This window comes from Falco punctatus (genome assembly GCF_963210335.1).
Source record: "Falco punctatus genome assembly, chromosome: 4".
NCBI classification, from domain to species: Eukaryota; Metazoa; Chordata; class Aves; order Falconiformes; family Falconidae; genus Falco; species Falco punctatus.
Window position 1 is genome coordinate 27700560 of NC_137583.1, and position 20010 is coordinate 27720569.

Consider the following 20010-nt stretch of genomic DNA (forward strand, 5'->3'; position numbering starts at 1 on the left):
ACCAGCGCTTTCTGGAGAGGGAGCAGCAAGTGGGTGGACCTGGTAGTGACCCCAGAAGGTCTTGCACCGTTCTCCAGGGCTGGATATGCCGAAATAGAGGTGAGAGGAGAGGGAGGGAATAACGATGCTTGCAGCTCCACCAGATATGGAGCCTCAAAGCTAACACAAGTGAAGCTGTGATGAGCTCTGAGCCCAGTTCTCCTCCTCCATGGCCAATATGGGAAGCTGTGTGCAGTGAAGTGACCATGCTGGGCCAGAAATTGGTTGTGTGGCAGCTTTCAGTGCGATAGTCAGGCCCTGTTATTAATGTTCTTTTGCTTATTTATCCACCCAGAATTTCTCAGCAGGGTCTGGTTTTCCTTCTTTTCCCACTACAACCCTTCTCTCAGGTCTTTTACATTATTACAAAGAACCATCCCATTAAATAATTCCAGGAAATAACCCTGAAAATTGTACCTCAGCCTTAAAATGAAGGGCTGAAAATTTCCCTGGGAGGTCCTTATACTTGTCGCCTGAAAATAATAATTCTAATTAGCTTCCATGCCCACCCTTGGGTCCAGCCTAATAAATCCTAATGAACAGTAGCTGATTGAAATATATCCCTGTGAGTTATTTAAAACAATAAGTGTGCTCCACTCCAAGGGAACAGTTAATGATGCTGGTGGGTCACTGGTGGAGCCCCTTGCAATGAAAGAGGGAGGCTGGTAGAGCAGAGGTCTGATGTTTTCCGTGGGGCCCAGGGGGATGTGAAATGCTGACTTGTAGACCAGTGTGGAAGCCTTAACTAATAGAAATGTCTCTACCTGCAAATCTTCAAGGGTTTTGGTGGTTACCAAGTGATCTAGTTCTGCTTAAAATAGCACTAAGGACGAGGTAGCGCGGGTTTGAAATCATGTTAGAGACACAGTTTAGGACAGGAGGGAGCCTGGATGGAGCCAGGACTTGCCTACCTCTCTCCCCACGCAGACACGGGCTGGGAGAGAAGGAACTGTTGTAACTTGCATGATGGGGATGAGAAAAAAGTTATCGATTGAAGCGGGATAAGAGGTGGCTTTATTCTTGTGAATTACCCAGATGGCAGCAAACATGAAAGCCAATCTTTATATGTTTGAGCTGCTTTGCAAATGACCTGTTTACCCCCCTCACAAAATATATGTTGTACCTCTTGTCCCATAAATCAAACCTTTTGAATTTTCAGTTTTTCAGCAAACTGGATTTCTTTTAACAGGAGAAGTTATTGGTAAAAATACTTGCTTTTGCTACGACTGTTTGCTTCCCCTGCCTCATTGTAGGAAGGCTGAAGCAGCTTCAGGTGACACCGTCAGTAAGACAGACGGAAAGGTGACCAGAAGTCCCTGCCTGCCTTCAGAAGGCTCATAGACTGGGGTGCATGTGCTAAAATGCCCCCCCACACATGTTTAAACACACAAATCGGCCGCCGCCTCTCAGTGCTGCTGTGCATCCAGGCTGTATTATTCAGAAATATGTTTTTTCCTGTGCATCCTGATGTCTTTTTAGCTGCCCCGACCAAGCTGGTCTTTGTCCTGCAAATATGTTTAACCTGTTTCTTCTAGCTTGTTTGTACCTTTATTTACTCGCCTGCCTCCATAGGTCTATAAATAAGAACAATTTCACATACGGAGCTGATGAAAGGACAAAGGTAAGCTCGAGCTGCACTTTTAACATTCATTCACCTTTGGTTTGCAGAAGACTTGCACTCCTGCAAAACTTTTGATACAGATTAAGCTGCATGGCTCCCATTTGAGTTAGCCAGAGCCTTGCTTTTGTAAGCATACTCTGTCTTTTTAATCTCCATATCCCCTTCTGTGCCTGTCCCCCACATCTGTTGGAGCCCTGAAACATGCAGAAAATCGGTGATGGAAAACTCCAGCGTGTCACTGGTTTGTACGCAGCCATCACAGGGTTGTCCCATAAGCCAGTCCCTGGAGCGTTTTCCCCTACCCACTTCTAAATTACCTGCCAAAGAGGATTTTACATCCTTCTTCCCTTGTAGGATTACCCTAAATAATTCCTCTTGAGCAAAGAGACGGCTGCAGAGATTTCAGCTGGTGATCCCACGTACCTGGGTGCGTGGGGGATTTGCTCCCTGGCTGCTGAAACATGCCACTGCCTTCCCCAGCAGGTCCCTGGGGGCAGCGCGGCTGTTCAGACCCAGGCTGGGCACACACCTCTGCCGGGCTCTGTGGGTGCAGGCTCCTGCTCCCTACTGCTTCTTGCTGCGCACAGCTTGTGACACTGATGGAAATGCTGGTTGACAGCAGACACAGGGAGATCTTTCAGAGACAATTTTGCCATCCGTAGGCTTCTTTATAGCAAAACTATGTCATCCCTAAGGCTATAGCAATTCTGGATTTGCTCAGGAGCTTTATCTGGGCATAACTTTAAAGGTCTGGGGTTTGGAGCTGCATCTCCAGCAGGACTTACAGACATGCCCATTGCATGGGTGTAAACCAGCTCTGGAGCTCGTGGCAGCAGCGTGTTGTGGCCACGTAAGATTCCCATCCCACCTTGGACCCACGTTCACCTCTATCTGCCTGGGGAACCCTGGAGTTTGTGGAACTGAAATAACTCTGACTCTGCCTTGCACGTTTGTCCCCTGCAGCTGTCACTCTGACCTTCTGCATCTCACAAGTCTTGGAGAAGATGATGTAGAGTGGACGTCCTGGGCGTCCTTCGCCCTTCGCTAGAACAGCGTTGCTCCGCACCCCTCCGTGGAGCCAGCCAGCCATCCCGGCATCCCCGCACAGTGCCACGGCTGGGAGGGGAGCACCAGGTGCTTTAGGCAAGGTTTGCAAACGGGGACGTGACTGCGCCTGGCCTGGGCCGGGCACGTGCAGCTGTTCAGTGTCTACTGCCTGGGATTAACATAGCCGACATGCTCCTCGTGTCCCACCGCGCTCCAGCTTGCGTGTGCGGAGCAGGGCACTACAGCAACGCCCGGGGGGGCTCGGAGCGGGACGAGCCCTGGCCAAGGGCACCGCAGGGGCTTTTCATCCAGACATGCTCGGTGGGGCAAGCGGTTGTATGGGCATCTGCAGAGCTCTGCAGTATGACCTATGGTACAGTGCACGTTATTTTATATATATATACACATATATGTATGGGGGGAGTTAACAGTTTCATGAGAACAGTTTACACTTTTGCTGTGCATTTGGCCTGACTCTTTCTAAACCAATTACTCATTCAACTCAGTTTGTGTAAAGAGATTTTGATAGACTGAAAATTTGGCCTTACAGCAACAAAATCTTTTTAAATACTGCCCAAGCTGAAATATTTATTTTTGGCTATGTTAGCTGTCTGAAGTGATGAAAGGATTCTTTCAGGCAGCTGTTCCTTACATCTTGCATTGCTGGCTGCCCCACAGAAAGGGAGGAAAAGATGCTCTCCTGACTTCCAGATGCTTTCCATGGGTTTGCAGTAATCCAGTGCCTACTTCTGCTCACTTCTTTGGAGCTGGAGATCATTCAGATGTCACCAGCATCGATTTGTCTTCTTGCATCGTGCCCTAATGTCCAAGGAGGGAGACACTAATTTTGTAATTAGGTCTTGAGGGAGACTGAATCTGCTCTTGGCTCTGCCCCAGGCTTCCTGTGTGACCCCCAGGTAAATTCTAGGGAAAAAAACACTACTGTCTTTCTGAGGATGATAATGCTTTTGTGTTCCTGATTTCTGCCTCGCCAGACCATCAGCTTTTTAAGGAATGTGGACTCTCTGTGCCAGGGACCGTATGGACCGCTGGAGGACCACGATCTCATCCAAGATCTGCAGGAGCCACCGTGAAACAGGAAGGTAAAGGACAACAGGAGCAGGCAGATGCACGAGTGGGCTTGCTGTCGTCCCCCCCCCAGAGCAATGGGGAGATGAAATCCCAGGGATGTGCAGTGTGGTCCTCACAGCGCTGGGCTGGGGTGGGCTGCAGGAGGAGGAGGGGAGTGGAGCTGAGCCCCTGCCTGTGCCTGGGTGGTGCTCTGGGCTCAGCGCCCGGCAGTGGGCTCACAGGATGCTGAGCATCATGCCGAGACTTCAGCTACGGGAACCCTCAGCCATGGGCTGCAAACTACAGGTGTTTGGGCTTTGATTAAAGACCATAAAGCCACGGCTGTTGCCTTGCCGTGCAGGGTGGCAATGCAATAAATCAAGATAAAATCAGTGGAGTGTTAAACAAGCCATGAGTGATTTACAATAAATTGTGTAAAGAACATTATATGACTTTCATAGCACGAGAAAATTACTGCTGGAGAAGGATGCAGCACTGCTTAGGTTTTGTTTCCTGTTGCATTTAGAGAGCTTTTGCTAATCCTCTGCACCGTCCTCCTGCACAACACAGAGCCCGGAGCACGGCAAGGTGGCCGGGGCAGCGCAGATGCTCCATGCTTGTGCATCCCTCAGGCTACCTGCGCATGTCCCAGCTGAACAGTTTCCTACTCGAGAGCCAAACCTCTACAGCAATGCAATATAGAGCAATATGCTGCCTCTTTGGATATACTCCCTACCCTTGCATTTGCAGTACAACAGTTGTCTTTGAGGGCTGGGAGAGAAATGTCAAAAAATTTAGCATGTAGAAGAGGTATTTGCTTGCCTTCCCTTCTACGGACACGTAACAGCAGAAGCCTGTGGGTCCCAAATCAAGTTATTTCTTATGTGAAGAATCCTCTAATACATCCAGCCCGTACATGTTCTGTATATATCCCCTACTATGTTAAGTCCTCTAATACATTCAGCTCTTCAACATCATCTTCTTGGGTAATTCATTTAAACTATTAGCAGCTATTTAAAAGACTTCTGTCCCATAAGATTTGGTTCTTAGTGCAACAAAGGTCATTTTGTGCAGTAAATTAACTAATCTGCACCATCAGCAGTTTTGCCTCGATGATTTCAAATACCCTGCAAATCACAAATGCATTTACCAATGATACAATCAATTGGAATAATTTTACCTCCAAAGGGGCCTGACCTACATTGGAGTCCTTTAAATGAAAAAGTTAATTTTAATTCATTTTAAAACTGCTCTGGTGCCTCTTTGGTTAAATTGTCTTACATTTGTCTACAATTTTCTGTTGTCTTTTCAGTAGAAGAGGTATAAATTTTCAGCAAGAAATCAAATTTCTGCAGCCTTTGTGGTTTTACTGTTTTTTATGTTGGCAACAAACTGAAAATTCATTATTTTTGTCTTGTCTTGCCCATCTAATAAACAAGTGAGAACATACCAGGCACCTGTAAAAGTGAAATTCCACTCTTTCTCACTGAAAGAGACTACAGAGCAATCAGTGAAATTAAAGGATATGAAATTTCAGCTCCATGAAAGGGGAAATCAGGGCCACGGCGATTTCTTGCCACAAGCAGCATTATTCAAAATGTTGTTCAAACTGCAGTCAGGCAACCTGGCTCACCAGAGCCTGCCCGATTGTTAGAAAAGGTGCTGGGAAGGCACCAGTAAATGGTACATGGTGCTCAGGTCAACCTCCGAGCTTTAGAGATGAACTTATTTGCAAATATAAATGTGGACCAAGACTCATGTCCCAAGGACTTCAAGGGGGCAACAACCTGTGCTTAAAGGTTGTCTTGGAGAGAGATGCTCCAGGTCTGTGAGTGGAAGAGGAGAGGTACCAGCCAGCTGTGTGAAGGCTTGAGCGTGAAGGCAGGGAAATGACATACCCAGTGGCGGATGCTGTGACTGTCAGAAAACACATCTGCAGCTCTCGGGCCCCAGGACATTGCTTTCCTCTTGCTGAGCAGGTGGCCACATCAAGGAGATGAGGAGGTGGGAAGGTGAAGGGGGAATGTGGAGATCAGATTTGTCTTCCCACTCAAGGTGGTCTCTTCCAATAAGTTGGGGAATTTTTTTCAGGCATGCACTAAATGTTGCTGCCAACCTGGTAGCTCCCCTTCTGCCTTTCTGGGGCTGTTGGCTTAGAGCTAACTTCACGTGGAAATTATTTTTATCAAATATTTATTATGGAAATATTCTATTTACAATGTGTACTAAAACCATAAAACATGAGAAGGCAGATCTGAGCAATGCAATTTTTTTTTCCTTGAGGACTTGGAGAATATTTTGCAGTTATTTTGAACAGTTTTTATATTTAGCAAGTCTAAACATGACATAAGAAGTAAATAAATCAAAGCAGCAAACACAACAGAAGAAAGAGAGGAGCCACAATACAGTTTTTGAGCCTGTCCAAAATGCGTGGGTTTGAAATACGCTCACTCAGGGATGTATTTGGAAATGCTGCACACTCAGCTGTGAGACTGGAAACACAGCGCAAGGTGGATGATGGGTTTTGAAGATGGATAGCCTTGTGCTGCTCTAACACAATGCCAAAAGTTGTTAGGGGACGCTTTCTCCGGATGTTTTTCCAGAGACTAAAACACAAATGGTAGGCTTGATGTCAAAAGCATTACATTGGTTGAGGCATCATCCCAGTTTTCCTCAGGATTTAGGTGGGACTTCAAGCCTTTGTACTCCTTATGTGGATGACTTGGTGGATTTCTCCAGGCTTGGCTACTGAGAACCTAAATATTGCTCCATAGTGGAGTGTGAGACCCCATGGGGAGGTAACCCTCGCTACATTGCTGAAGGCAAGGCGAGAAAATCCATCTCTGCTGCTGCCGCTGGAATGCAGATAGAGAGCTGGTGTGAGGGCTTTGAGGCACCCAAACCCATCAGGGCAACTCAGAGTGTTTGCAGGGGCTCCTGCGGGATTGTAACCAGGACAGTCGCCATCTCGCAAAGCCACCCCTAAAGAAAGGGCCAGGGAGCAGCGGCGAGGGGGGGATAACAGATTAAGGAATAGGATGGGGGCTGAATCTAGGGGAGAAGGAAAGGAAAAGTGAGGGAAGAAGAAAGAATGCAGGAGTAAAATCCTGGATTTTTTTGTCAGAAGAAGGTACGTGTTCCAGGTGGGAAGGGAGTAAGCGCTGCAGTCTGCCAGGCGGGATGTGCAGCTCGGCATTCTGTAGTCACGGGCTGATGGAGGTAAGTTGAGTGCGACGGAAGAACTACCCCCAGAGTAGGTGAGTGTCTTCTTGTACCAAGGAAATGATACATTATGGGTGATTTTGAAAGTCATAAAAGTAAAAATATAATTTTGGCTGGGGACCTATTTATCTATCTATTTTAAAATGCATTTTAACATCCATGTATTTTAATTAAAAATACATTTTAGCACCAGCTTAGCCAAACTGCCATGGTGCCAATCTCCTTTTTTGGAAATTTCTCCTTAACATTTTGAATTTATTATAAATTCATTGTTTCTAATACAATTTTTCCCTTCTCTCGTCAATTTATTATCTGTTTTTCATTTCCCTTCTCTTTTGTTAATCTTTCTAAATAACTTTAAAGTGGTCCTCCATCTATTTAGCTAAATGAATTCACTCCACAGATACTCATTATTTTGAGGATGATTTATGCAAGCACTATTAGCTAGATTGTTCCTTGTTTGAAGGTTTTTCTGCAATCAGAAAAAGCCAGATTTGAGTCAGCTAGAATTAGATCCAGTAAAAAAAAAAAAATTACATAAAGTATTCAGCACCTCTGTCAGACTTCATATATAAGAGGTTAGCTTAATAGGCATAAAAACACAAAGAAGCTTTAAACTATGGGGCTGACCTACTGATCTTATATTAGCCTGGGAAATGCTGTAGCATCAAACCCCGAAAGTCAAATGGGATTTCCCCCCCCCCCCAGCTGATCCTCGCAACTCTATGGGAAGAGGCTGTGCATCACGTACAGCCACAGACGAGGGCATTAAGCTGTGCTACGCCACTTGATTTACTGTCTGGGTTTCATCTGACAGTACGCCACGGTGGCACACCCAGCACATTTCATAAATGTTGGCAAAGCTCCTCTGCGAGCCTCGCTAGCAAGCAGGGCGTGAGTCGTGCAGGGATGCCAGGTCCCGGCTCTCACCATGCCCGTGACCTTGAGAAACTGCTTTTTAATCCTGGTGGGGTGTCACCTTGGCGGTGGGTCTCTTTCGGGTGCCCCTGACCCAAGGTGCAGCAGCCAGGGCTGGGCAGGCTGGAGACGCTGCTCCTTCCTTCTGCGGGGTCACTGGGACCTTTATAGCCTTTGAGGGGTTGTAGGCAGGTTTGTAGGTAGGAGGAATATTAAATAGAACTTGGCTGCTTTATGAAAAAATACCTGAGACAACTGCATATTTTCTTGTAAAGTCCTACCTTGTCTTTCTGTGACAGCTTGCCAACGGCTGCTACATGCTAAGTGACATCAAATGGGGGAGATCAGGCATCAGGTGAGGTCAGGGGTCCTCAGTCCACATGCTGGCTGTCACGGCCAGAGCAGATCTGGTTTCTGAGCTGGTGAAACCGTTGTGGCTCTGGTAACTCCAGGAGCCCCGTGAGTTTGCCCTGCTGAGCTCCCCCGCAGCAAGCACCTGGGATGGGTGACGGGACCCAGCATCACTGCCTGCCCCAGGCTCACCCAGCTCACCTGTGAGCCCAGGACAGCTCTTCTCTCCCACCTGTGCCATTCCGGGGCAGGTGTGCACACCTCCAGCCCATCCATGTTGCACGTGGACTGGCATACAGCCGGGTGCGTGCCAGTGGGGGACGGTTTATTAGGACCAGCTAAGAGCATTACACATCCCATTATGTCAGCTGTGATTTTGCAAGCCAAGCACCCATTCAGGGTATACTGTGTATTCTCAGATTGGTATTGATCTTAAATTTTCTGGTGGTTTATTAACGACAGAAACACTGCGGCCAGATCCTTTTGACTCGTGGAAACGTGAAGAAGTGATGCTGCCATCTGTGCAGTCAGCTGGGGACAAAGCTGGAGTAAACGGAGCAGAATCTGGCCTACTCCTTCCAACCATGGTCTGCAGGTTAAGCAGGAACTACGGGAGGAAGCAAATACCTTTGCCAACAATGTTGTCCCTTTTCAATAACGACCACCTCTGGAATTAATACTGGTCCTTTGCAGAAGGAGCCAGAAATTCCTGCTGGGGTCAGGATTGGGGCGGTTCTTTGCCAGGCTTCTTCCAAATCTTCTGTTTTACAATAAAAGTCCTTCTCAGTCCCCATTGTTGTGTGGAACTTATTAATAAGGTTCTTGGCTTTAAATACTCTCCATCAGGCAACAGGTTAAGACCTTGACAATGCCAGGCTCCCCGTGCTGGGTCTGGCTATGGGAAGGGTGTCTGCAGCTTGGAGCTTCCACCCGGCCTCTGCCTGGGGAAGGGCAGGAGCCGGTGCTCACGGTGGGGGAAGAACTTTGAAGATGGATTCATTAGTCATGGGAGCCACATCCCGCTCTGCCAACACAGAGCCAGAGGGGAGGCATGGAGGGAAGTTTGTTGCTTGGGCAGTTTCTGCCTTTGGGAGAGGGTCAGGAGGCGCCGCGTGCTCCTGAGGCTTGGCCTTTCCTTCTCCTGATTCCCATTTTTGTAAACCTCTCTTCCTGGAAAGGACATTTTCCTGAGCAAGATAATTTATGAGTGGAAGACAGTTTGCTCAAGGAGAGCTCCACCAACTCACACACAAATCTTCCCTTCCCACAGTAATTTATGATTTGCCCTAATTAGCCTGGATAAACGTGTGGAAACTTCAAGTGCAATCTCCTCTTTGCACAGTTCGCTGTGCAGGCTGCGTCCTGCTTGTCAGAGGCATTGTTTGTTCAATAATAAAATTGCCACATACTGTTAATCACAACCTGCAAACATCTAATAAAACAACCATTGAAAGTGTGTATGTAAAACCATCTCCTTGCTAGCCTTGTTAGGCTCGGCTCTTTCTGCTTTGAAAGCCGCGTGACCTCCCTTTTCAATCAATTCCCAGCTATTAACCATGAAGAATAGCATTGGGAACTGCATTTGCAAATTGAATGTGGTGGTATATAATGAACTCTCACTTTAAAACATTCTAGTTGAGGGGAATGTAGCTAGCTAACAGTTTTTAATCTCTTCCCCCCCCCCCCTCCACCTGCACTACATACAGCTATAAATCACAGAATTTGATATAACTCAAAAGAATAAAACTTCCTAAGTGGAATTGAGGGGGGGCGGCGCCTGTAACGACTCCATTATCTGTTTATTCTGATCCCTCCAAGCTAAGTCCTTGAGCAGATTAGCTACTCAGCTAAAAATCGCTGCCGTTTAAGAGCCGATCTTTATTTATTAAAATGCTCCGACCTCTAACTTGGGCTTATACATTTATTTATTAAAACTAATGAGTTAATGCCTTGGAGCCAAGTGGGCTTTCCAGGGGGCTGGGGCAGGCGGCAGCCCCCCTGGGAGCGGTGCTGGGTGCCTTCCCACAGAGCAGGCTCCGGGGGTTGGGGGGGACGCCCGGCCGGGCTCCCCCCGCCCCCGGCTGGAGCCCCTGGGGGGGGCACACCTTCCCTTGGGGGGGGGGGGGGGGGCAAGGGGGTAAACCTTCCCCTGGCGGGGGGGGGGGCATACCTTCCCCCGGGGGGGGGCACGGCGGCGGCGGAGCCGCGCATCCCCCGCGGCAGCGAGCGGGGCGACAAGCCCGGTGTCCCCCTCCGCCGGCTTTGCCGAGTCCTCTCCGCCTAGCCGGGGGGGCTGTGTGTGTGTGAAGGAGGTGGAAACCCCTCCCGCCGCCACCGCCGCCTTCCCCTCGTGAGGGTGACCCCCGGGAGGGCCTGGGCGACCTGCCCACGGCCACGCACCTCGGAGCCTGAACAAAGGCAGGGGGAGGGCAGCGGGGGGGGCCATGCCGGCGGCCCCCCCGCCCCCGACCACCCGGGGCTGCCCCGGCTCCTCCCGGCTGCCTGCCCCCGCCCTGCCCCGCCGGGCTCCCAGCCCCCTCCGCCCCCGCTTCTCTCCTCCCCTCGCCTCTCCCTCCTCCCCCGGTAAATCCGAAGTTTCCTGTTAAGCACGGGCGAAGCTTTGCAAAGCGGCTGCCGAGCTGCCTGCTCGCTCCTTGGGATTACCGTCGGGAGAGGCTCCGCTCGGCTCGGCACGGCTCGGGAAGGGCCCCCCCCACCCCGCCGCTTCTCCTCCATCCTCCATCCCCGCGGGCGGGCGGGCGCCGCACGCCGAGCCCCCCCGTCCCCCCCGCCCCCGGCTGGATTTAGGGGGTGGCGGTGGTGTAGCGGGGGGGGGGGGGGGAGATCCGCCGCCTCCCGGCGCCCGGGTTGCTGCCTGGTCCCATGTGAACTGGAAGGCACGGCTATGCTCCTGGGGACACCGCGCTCCGCCAAACTAAGGTAGGACCCCTCCGGCCCCCCATCAATTTTCCATTCACTGAAAATAAAAAGGAAAAAGCCGGTGGGTGGGGGCGCCCCGGGAGGGGGAGACCCAGCTTCCCCGGGGGGCGGGAGCGACCGCGCCCGGGAGGAGGCTGCACCCCCATCGCCCGTCTTTGTTGTGGCTTAAGCGGCGGGGCCAGGTGGGCGCCGCGGCGGGGTGCGCTCCGCTGCCGGGGGGGCCGGCGCCCCTGACCCCGTGCCCTTGCCCCGCAGGTCCTGGCCGCTACCATGAGTGATGGCGAGAGCCGAGAGCCGCCGCGCCCGGCCGGCGGCGAGGTGCGGGTGCCCATCGCCGCGCCGCCGCGCCCCCCCGCCGAGCAGCCGCCGGAGGATGCCGGCTCCGGCCCCGGCAGCTCCCCCGGCCGTGACCCGCCGCCCGACCTGGCCTCCGAGGAGGGGGAGCAGGTGCCTTACCCGGCTCTGGCACCCACCGCCTTCTTCTGCCTCAAGCAAACCACCCGCCCGCGCAGCTGGTGCCTCAGGCTGGTCTGTAACCCATATCCTTTCCCCGAGGGACACTGCACCCCCCTCCGTCCGGCTGGAGCCCCTCACCCCTTCCTGGGACCCCCTCCCGAGCCCTGAGCTCCCCGTCGGGGGTCTGCGTGCCGGGGGCTCCCGCTCCCTCCAGCACCTGGGGATGCCCCGAAGCCCCCGGGGTCCCCGAGTGCCCCCCTCCGCTCCCAGCTGTCCCCATCCCCACCGGGGAGGGGAATGTGGGGCTTTGCAGGAGCGGGACAGGTGGGGAGCACAGCCCCCCGTGCTTATCCCACTGACCCTTTTTTTTGGGGGGGAGAACCTTACACCCCCCTCGGGTTCCTTCAGCTGCACCAGCATCGCCCGCCTGTCCGGTGCGGGAGGGACAGGGCACAGGACCAGGTGCCCAGCCTCAGCATCGCAGCGGGGTGGATGGAGGATGCTGAGCCACAGCCCCCCAGGACCCGCAGAGGGGAGAAACCCCTCAACTTCACTGACCTCTTGGTGGGGCGGGAAGGAGTGAAGTTTAAAGACAACCCTGTTATTTATTTTAGATGTGGTGGGGAATTTCAGACAGGAGCTGACCCTCTTGCTGTTTATATAAGAGAGCTCAGAGTGTGTGTGCGCTTTCTTGTCACAGAAAAATGGAGCAGGTTGGAGTTGGTTTGGGGAAGGCACATGCCTTGCTCGCCTCAGGTCCCGAAAACTCCCCTTTGCTTTTGTTCTTTTGCAACTTGCAGCCAGGGAAGGAAGAGGACAGTCAAGCCTTTTGGTCTTTCCCCCTCCTCCGTGTCCTTTACCCAATTTATTGATGTTGAAAGAAAAAGAGTAGTGTGTTCCCCTCGGTTGTGACATCCAGAAAATTGAATTTTACCCGAAATGCTCGTGTGCAAGCAGAGTTGTCAGTCTGTCTTGATAATGTTCAGAAAGTGAGCTTTTAGCTTCGCTCTGCACATCAGCTCCGAACCGTTGACATTGTGCAGATAATTAATGCTTTTACCTATCCCTGATACCTGCCTGCAGTTTGCTGCCTATATCCTGCCGCTGCTATTAAAAGCATTATTTATTAATATGGTTATTATTGATCTTGCTTCAGTTAACCAAAGAAACCCCTGTGCATCTGAGATCACCGATTTCCTCGGCAACACCACCAAGTCAAGTGTTGTCATTAGGAGGAATTGCACAATCCTCCCCAGAAAGCTGCCTTGGTCTGTTATTAGGAGAAATACTTGGAGGGGAAACCCACAATTTTTATGGCCTTGGGTCTCCTCTCGTTTGAACTAGGTTTACCCGAAGTATCGACTTTGGAGAGGTATTTCTCCTTTACACTGTTGTGAGGGGGGAACGGGGCTCCTATGTGCATGTGGGTGGTAGGGAGAAGTAAACGAGTAGTTGATGTCCACAGTGGTGCTTTAGGCGTATCAATATTAAATGGGAATGATGGTTCCGTAACAAAAAAGTGATAAACCTGGTCTTGGAGGGGCTTGGGGAGGGCACTGCCTTCCTGTTCCAGCTGGGAGTGAATCCAGACGGATCTCTTCCCTGAAAGCAGGTTATCGTGTTTCAAAACTTTGGGGGCAGGTGGGAGGGAGAAGCCTTCCCCACCCATGGGGTCTCGCTGTCCCACACGGTGCTCGGGGTTCGGCATCCCCGTAGCTGGTGTCGCCGACAAATTAACCCGCAGCAGGAGGAAAACAAAGTAGCGTCGGCACCGAGCGAGGGAGGTTTGCATAGAAGAGGGTTCAGGTGTGCTCGTGCTGCTGTGGGGTGAGGCTGTGCTTTTATTTTGCCTTTCAGCATCTCTCCTAAGATTTCACAGGAGAGTGAGTGCCTTTATAAAACTTATACATCTGACATAGTATTAGATGGAAATTGTGACGGTTGGTTAATAGTGAAGCAGAAATGTAATAAAACTGTGTAAGCCCCGTGTTGTAGTGTTATTGCTGTCAGAGCCGGTATGTTTTGGTTGTAGCAGAACAAAGCTCATGATGTATCGCAGCAATAGGGATGAGCCCCTTGCTGGGATTTTTTTCCTTTTCTCCTGGATGCCAGCAGTCCCACGCATCGCGGTGAGAATAATCCTTCGGTGTCAACTCTTAAGTTTCTTGGTGAGAGCGCTCACTTTGCTGGTGGTTGTGATTTCTGAAGCAGCTTAATGAAGTGTGTGGAGCAACCTCCAAGGAGCTGTGCACCTCGCTCCGGAGCTGGTGCTGTGCCAGTGGTGCTGAGTGCGTGTCGGACCGCAGGCAGCTGGAGGTTAGGCAGTTCGGGGACAAGTGCCACTGCCACGGGGCTGGGACACTTGAGGAGCAGCTAGATAGGGGACTGCTTGAGGTGGAGCATGGGTGGATCAGTGCCGTAAGGGCTGAGATTCCCTGGGTGCCTGTCCTGGGGGAAGAACAATTTGAAAGAGGAGATGGCAACACAGATGTGGCTTCTGGCCAGTTGTGCAGGTCTGGTGACCCTGCCTGCCCAGAAGCATAGATCCATAAACCATGATAACGAGCTTTATGTTTGTATTAAAGTCTCCCTCTGTTACAGAAGGAAGGGATGTGACTCTGAAGTCTCCTAAAATCTGAGTCTGAAGAGCTTCACCAAGGTGCTCGCCCACCTGGGAAGCATTAGCCCCTCCAGAAAAGCAGGCGTCCTCCGTCAGTGGTGCTTTTCCTTGCTGGGGGGGTTGTCCTTTGCTCTCCTTGGGGTTTGTTTTGTTGGGGCGAAGGGGAGGAGAAGGTCTTGCTCCATGCCCCCTGATGCCCTCCTCTCCCTGTGCTGAGTGAGTGATTCCTGGTGTGGGAGCACATCTCCGCATGTTTCCCCTGCGGTGTTTCACCTCCAGAACTTGTGCACCTGGCTGCCAAGCAGAACTGCTTCACCCCTGTGTCCCTGGGCTGCCAGCAGGGTTGTCCATCTGTCCAAAAGCAAGGGTGTCTCATCCTGCGCATCCAGGGTCTGGTTCCCAGCAGGTCCCTGCTGGTTCTTTGGGGGGTAGTCCTGTGGGATGCTCCTGGCAGAGGCAGGGAGCTGCATCCCACCATGCCACAGGCTTTGTACTGGGGACCTGGGCACATCAGCATCCAAAAAGTCCAAATGCCACTGCAGTTCTGGCAGCGCCGTCGAGTGCATCTCACGTGGGGCTCCTGGCAAACCTTTGACAATCCAGATTGCCTGAAACCCAAAAGCCTCCCAGCCCCTCGGAATATTTGTTGGTAGCAGAGACAGCCCAGACCTGTGGCTGGGAGCAGGTGGAAATCCTCCATGGCTGGGCCAAAAGCATGGTTTGCCTCTGCGGCTTAAGCAGAGGGGTTTACTGCCAGGCTTACAAATAGCTAAAAAAAGCTGTTGCCTGGTTCTGGTGGGGGACAGGTGGGGCTGGGATCAGTTTACCGGGCCGGGAGCCTGCCCAGCCGGAGGCACGCGTCTGCCAAAGGGCTGCGCATCCCAGGGAAAACAGGGGAGTGGGCAGATGTAGTAGATGCACGTTTGTGTTTTTTGATAGCTGCGCTGCCTTTGGGAATGTTAAGAGCAACCTGGAAAAAATCCCACCCTGGCTCCTCCCTCCCCTTGCATGGTTTTGTATTAATAAAACCAACAAACTTCTGAATTCTTTAACAACAGAAAGCAAAAGGTCTGTGAGGAGCTGATTTTTCAGGTGTGGGAGCAGTAATCAAAGAGTTCTGTCCATTAAAGTTTAATCAAAGGAGCAGAAAGTGTTCGGACTGGCTCTGATTTTCACGGTTGACTCTTGTTGAGCTGTTTGCTGTGTAGTGTCACTCTACAGCTTGTCTAAGTGACGGCTCCAGTGCAGGAGTCTCCTTCCAAGCTCCAGCGTTCCCTCCAAACCCAACTTCAACCAGAAAAAAAGCTATAGTTTAGAGCAATTAAACAGCCCAAATATCATTCTTGTGATATGGGCAACGGTTAAAATTGAATTTTCACTGTCAAGTCGTATGGTATTTTCCCTCTGTTATTACTGATTTAATTTGCCTTTTTTTTACAAGATATATAATTGGAAGCAAACTTACTTATTTCTCCAGTCCTGGATCTCCTACGTGGGTTTATTTATAGAGGTCTGTGGGTGGGACTGTGTGTACTCGGTGTGCACGTTGAGTGGTTCAGAGCAGGGGGTTGGTGTCTGCGATTCTGCAGGGTCCTTCCCCGGCTTTTCCCTGACCCCACTGCTAATGGACGGCTCTACACAAACACGGAGCTACGCCTGGGTCCAGATGGGTCTTTTCTTTAATAGGGTATTTTGCTGCTCTTAACATTTTGATCAACGAAGTGTTGAGCCACGTTTTGTCAATCCTTCGGTGTCCCTGCACCTCGGGATGAGGGGGGGGATTTGGATGCAGCTCCTGGCTCTTGTTGGTCCATGGGCTGAGGTGGCGAGCGGCAGTGGGGGGAGCGCTGGCTGGCCATCGCCAGGACGTTGCATTGCTGCCAGCGGTTTTACTGTGCGACTGGCTGGAGAAACGGGCTGTAACCCAGGGTGCGAGGCGCAGCCACGATTAAACCTGCTTTCCATCACAGCGCCGGGTGTCAGCTTTGCAGCGTGGCTTTGATAAGGTTCGAGCAACTTTGCTGGTTATTTCGTGGTTCATAAAAACATGCAGTGATTCATTATAGGTTGAATTCTGTGTGCCTTAGTCAGAAAAAAAACCTTCCGCTGATTTATTTTCTCAAGTGGCTACAGAGCTTGTTGGTGCCAGCTGATTTCTGTGGGACTTGGCTCTCTTCTTCTGTTTGGGTAGAGTCCCTGTTTGCATCAAATCTGGGGTTTATTTTTTTAATTATTTTTTTTCCCCCCAAAGTGCTTCTTGCAGCACTCGCTAACTGCCCTTACAAGCGCTTCAGGGCAGACCTGACATCCACAGTAACATCCCGTGTGTTATGTCCAAGCATCCCTCAGTATAGGTGTCTATGCACTTGGACGGTGAAAAAATGCATTTAATGCAAAATGGTGCATCTGCTCTAACCCTCTGGTCCTTGCTCCCTCTTCCCATTCCTCGTACTGGGCTAAGCTGTTTGCTTGGCAGTGTTATAAATTGTTCTCTGATGCGAAGCTTGCAGTTCTCTTTGTTCCTTATTGCACAACTGATGTGTCCTGGCTCCTACGTCTCTGGAAGCATTGCAATTTGTGATTTCGGGGGGGGGGGGGTTATACTGAAGCACACAGCAGTGCAGGTAAAAGTGACCGGGGTCTGGGCTCCCATCAGTTTGACAAACTTCATTTGATTGCCTGTAATAAGCATGTATCAGATTTGAGGAGCTTTATCAGAAAGCCTTTGCTTTTAATTTGTTCTTAGTCAGGCTGTATCCTGACAAGTGCAATGGGAGGGTTTGACCAAATCATAATTTGTCATCTCCGAATATAAATATTGCAGTTAAAATATTTAGTGTGCTGTGGAAAAACCCGTTAGCGAATAAATGTATTTCTGGCCTCATCCTGGGAGCTGCTGAGCATCCACGACGCCCACTGAATCTGGTGAGAGGCGCAGGTGCTGTGCATCCAGCAGCATCTCCCACTGAATGACAAGCAATTAGGAAACATAAGGAAGAAAAGTCTTGTAAATTGTAACTAATCTAAAAATATGTTGTCCACATGTGTTTTAGGTCCTTCCATTTCAGCGTTCTGTGTTGGCTCAATACATCTAATCAACAGTTTAGTCCTGAATTTTGCCTTTAATACCAACCAGGGCTGTCTTTGTCTGCTCGTTGTGGTCCCTGCATCCCTGGCACAACCAAACTCCATCATTTCTGTATTGCACCCTGAATTCCTAAAGCACTGCTCATAGCTTGTACCTCTGTGAAACGCTTGTTATTCCTGTCTTCAAGCCAAACTGGGGAGCGTGGATCCGTGTTGGAAATCCCTGTCCTGTGGCAAAGCTGTTGGAGTCTGTGATATTTAGGAAAAATGTCAGCGTAAGCGGCGTGGGCAGGGGGGTGGCTGGTTGCTCAGAGCAAGGTGTTAAGCTCTCTGCAAACTCAACATGCATTAGCTGGTGCTTGGCTCCTCTTTTCAAAATGCCTTTTGCAACAACAACAAAAAAAGTGTCAGAAAGCTAATTACAAAAATACTTCCAAAGCAGATGAGCTTTTGCCATAGCTCTTTGCAGCAAGGACTGACGGCGTGTGGTAATACCTATACACGTTCAGAAGTGTGAGTGTAGGGAAACCATAAAAAAAAAAAAAAAAAAAAAAAAAGCCAACAAAACGATGGTGGTGCCCAGGAATGGAAATGTGACATTGTCTGATGAAATGAAGTTGACTCATAACAACAACAACGCAAAGTCCATCTGAGCAAAATGTACCAAGTAAATCAGAACTATAAGTAAGGAGAATCAAATTACATCTTTGACTTGAATGAAATACAATGTTCGGTAAGTAGAATTGTATTTAAGCCCTCCTGACCCCCCCGTGCTGATCTTGCCCTTACACCCCCTGCTCACCGGCGGTGCTTGGTGCCCCTGGCAGCCCCTTCGTCTCTGGCCCTGCTGCATTTGTCTTTGCATTCCGAGCTGAGCGTAGAGCTCTTCTGAGTTTTAGGGGTTTCTCTCATTGTACTTGCAAGTCAGGATTGCAGCAGGTATATCTGAGCAGGTTTAATTCACAAATGCACTCAGAAAAATTTTGCCCACCTTGTTCTTCCTCAGCCTTTAACCTAGTTAGTGCGTTCATTGCTGCAGAAGCCAATGGATTCAAAAGTTAACTCTACATTCATATATCCAAATTCACTATACGGATGGTTTCACTGAAGATAGTAATTTAAAATTATTTTAGGATGACTTTGTGCATGCTTTTCCTTTTCTACTATTTATTTTTTATTCTGTACTGGGTATTCCCCTCCAATGAGAAACTGGGAGACGCTAACTTGTTGCAGCATGTTTTAGTAAAGTTTACTTCGAATCTCTGTGAAACAGTTACAATTTACTGGTTATTTTCAGGCTGTAATTTATAACCCCTCAGAGCAATTAACTTGCTACTTTTCAAGGCATTTATAAGATGCATCCCAGGCCCCACTTTGTGAAGTTTCTCCAATTGCCTTCAGTTTTCTCACCTCTCAAATCTGGTGGGAACCAATAAACACAGTTTCAATTTGCAGTTTGTTTACAAGTTTGGTTTACGGATTGAGGCAATATGTATTTTTTTCCCAGCATGTTTACATGGGAAATCCCTTAGAAATGTAAAACAATGTATCAGATGAGTTGGACTGTGCTGCTGAGCAGGAGCAGACCGGAGCCGGGAGCTAACCACCACTTCTTCGTTTTACAGATGAATTTTACACAGTTAGATATAGATATTTTCTGAGTTACTGTCTCTAAGATGCTTTACTGTATTTCGGTGAGGTTTTCTAAAATACACAAGTAGGTTTGGATCCATTCTAATTGACTTTCAGCTTACCTTTTCTCGGCTTTTGTCACTTGGTGTTTTGGGGCTGGGGGTGCTCCCCTGGGGCCGGTTGGCAGCACCCACCCAGGTTTACTTGGAAGCAAAATCTCAGCTCTGTGTAAATGATACGTTTGGAGTAACTCCATTAGAGCAACCGGGATCACGTTAGTTTACAGTGAATGAACTCTGAATCATGGGGTGGTTTTTTTTCCTGCGTGTTTGTGTGTTGTTGTTTTTTTGTTTTGTTTTTAAATTGCTTCTGCAGACAAGCAGCGTTGAGCTGCCTACTCACAGAGCACTGATTAGTTTTCCACTGGATTATGCACGTATCTTGTGGTCTGCCATTTCCTTACACTGGTGTAAATCGGGAGGAGTCCCGGGGTACAGCCGTGGCTCCGGGGACTGCACACCCACAGACACACAGGTGTGTTTTACCTGTATCACTGTGAATAATTCAACCCGGCTGGGCATCTGACCCGGGCAGCAGCAACCTTCACCGCCAGCGTTAAAACTCATGCAAGAAATATGTTACCTCTATTTACACAGATGTTTTAAGAGAACTTGAGCTCAGATTTTGCCCTTAATTCTTAAGGTAGCATCTGGCGTTTGTGTCCAATCCGTTAATCCAGTCGCCGAAGCAGCCTTGTGATTTTAAGATACACTTTTAACTGAATATTTAGCTGCCTGGGATAGGAGGAAAGTTATGATGTGGTCTCCCCTAATAGTTAATTCTAAGATAACTTGGACCAACTTAAAATCATCAGGGTATGCACTGTATTTCTGAACCGGCAATTAGGAGTCATCAGCCTGCATAGAGACAAATTGGAAGTGAATTAGAGGCTGATGAGCTCTGTGCAGGGCTTCCAGGGCTGTTCCCAGCCTCCTGCTGCAGGGAA

At 49.7% G+C, this 20010-nt stretch overlaps 2 long non-coding RNA genes across 2 annotated transcripts in view; both read left to right on the plus strand.

Moving 5' to 3' along the window:
• LOC308063536 overlaps nucleotides 1-20010 on the plus strand; it is a 673278-nt gene that overhangs the window by 553216 nt on the left and 100052 nt on the right. The window lies entirely within an intron of this gene.
• Nucleotides 10450-18010, plus strand: LOC308063535. Its single transcript, XR_013927979.1, has 2 exons — nucleotides 10450-11209; nucleotides 11465-18010. It is a non-coding gene; the product is annotated as an uncharacterized lncRNA (long non-coding RNA).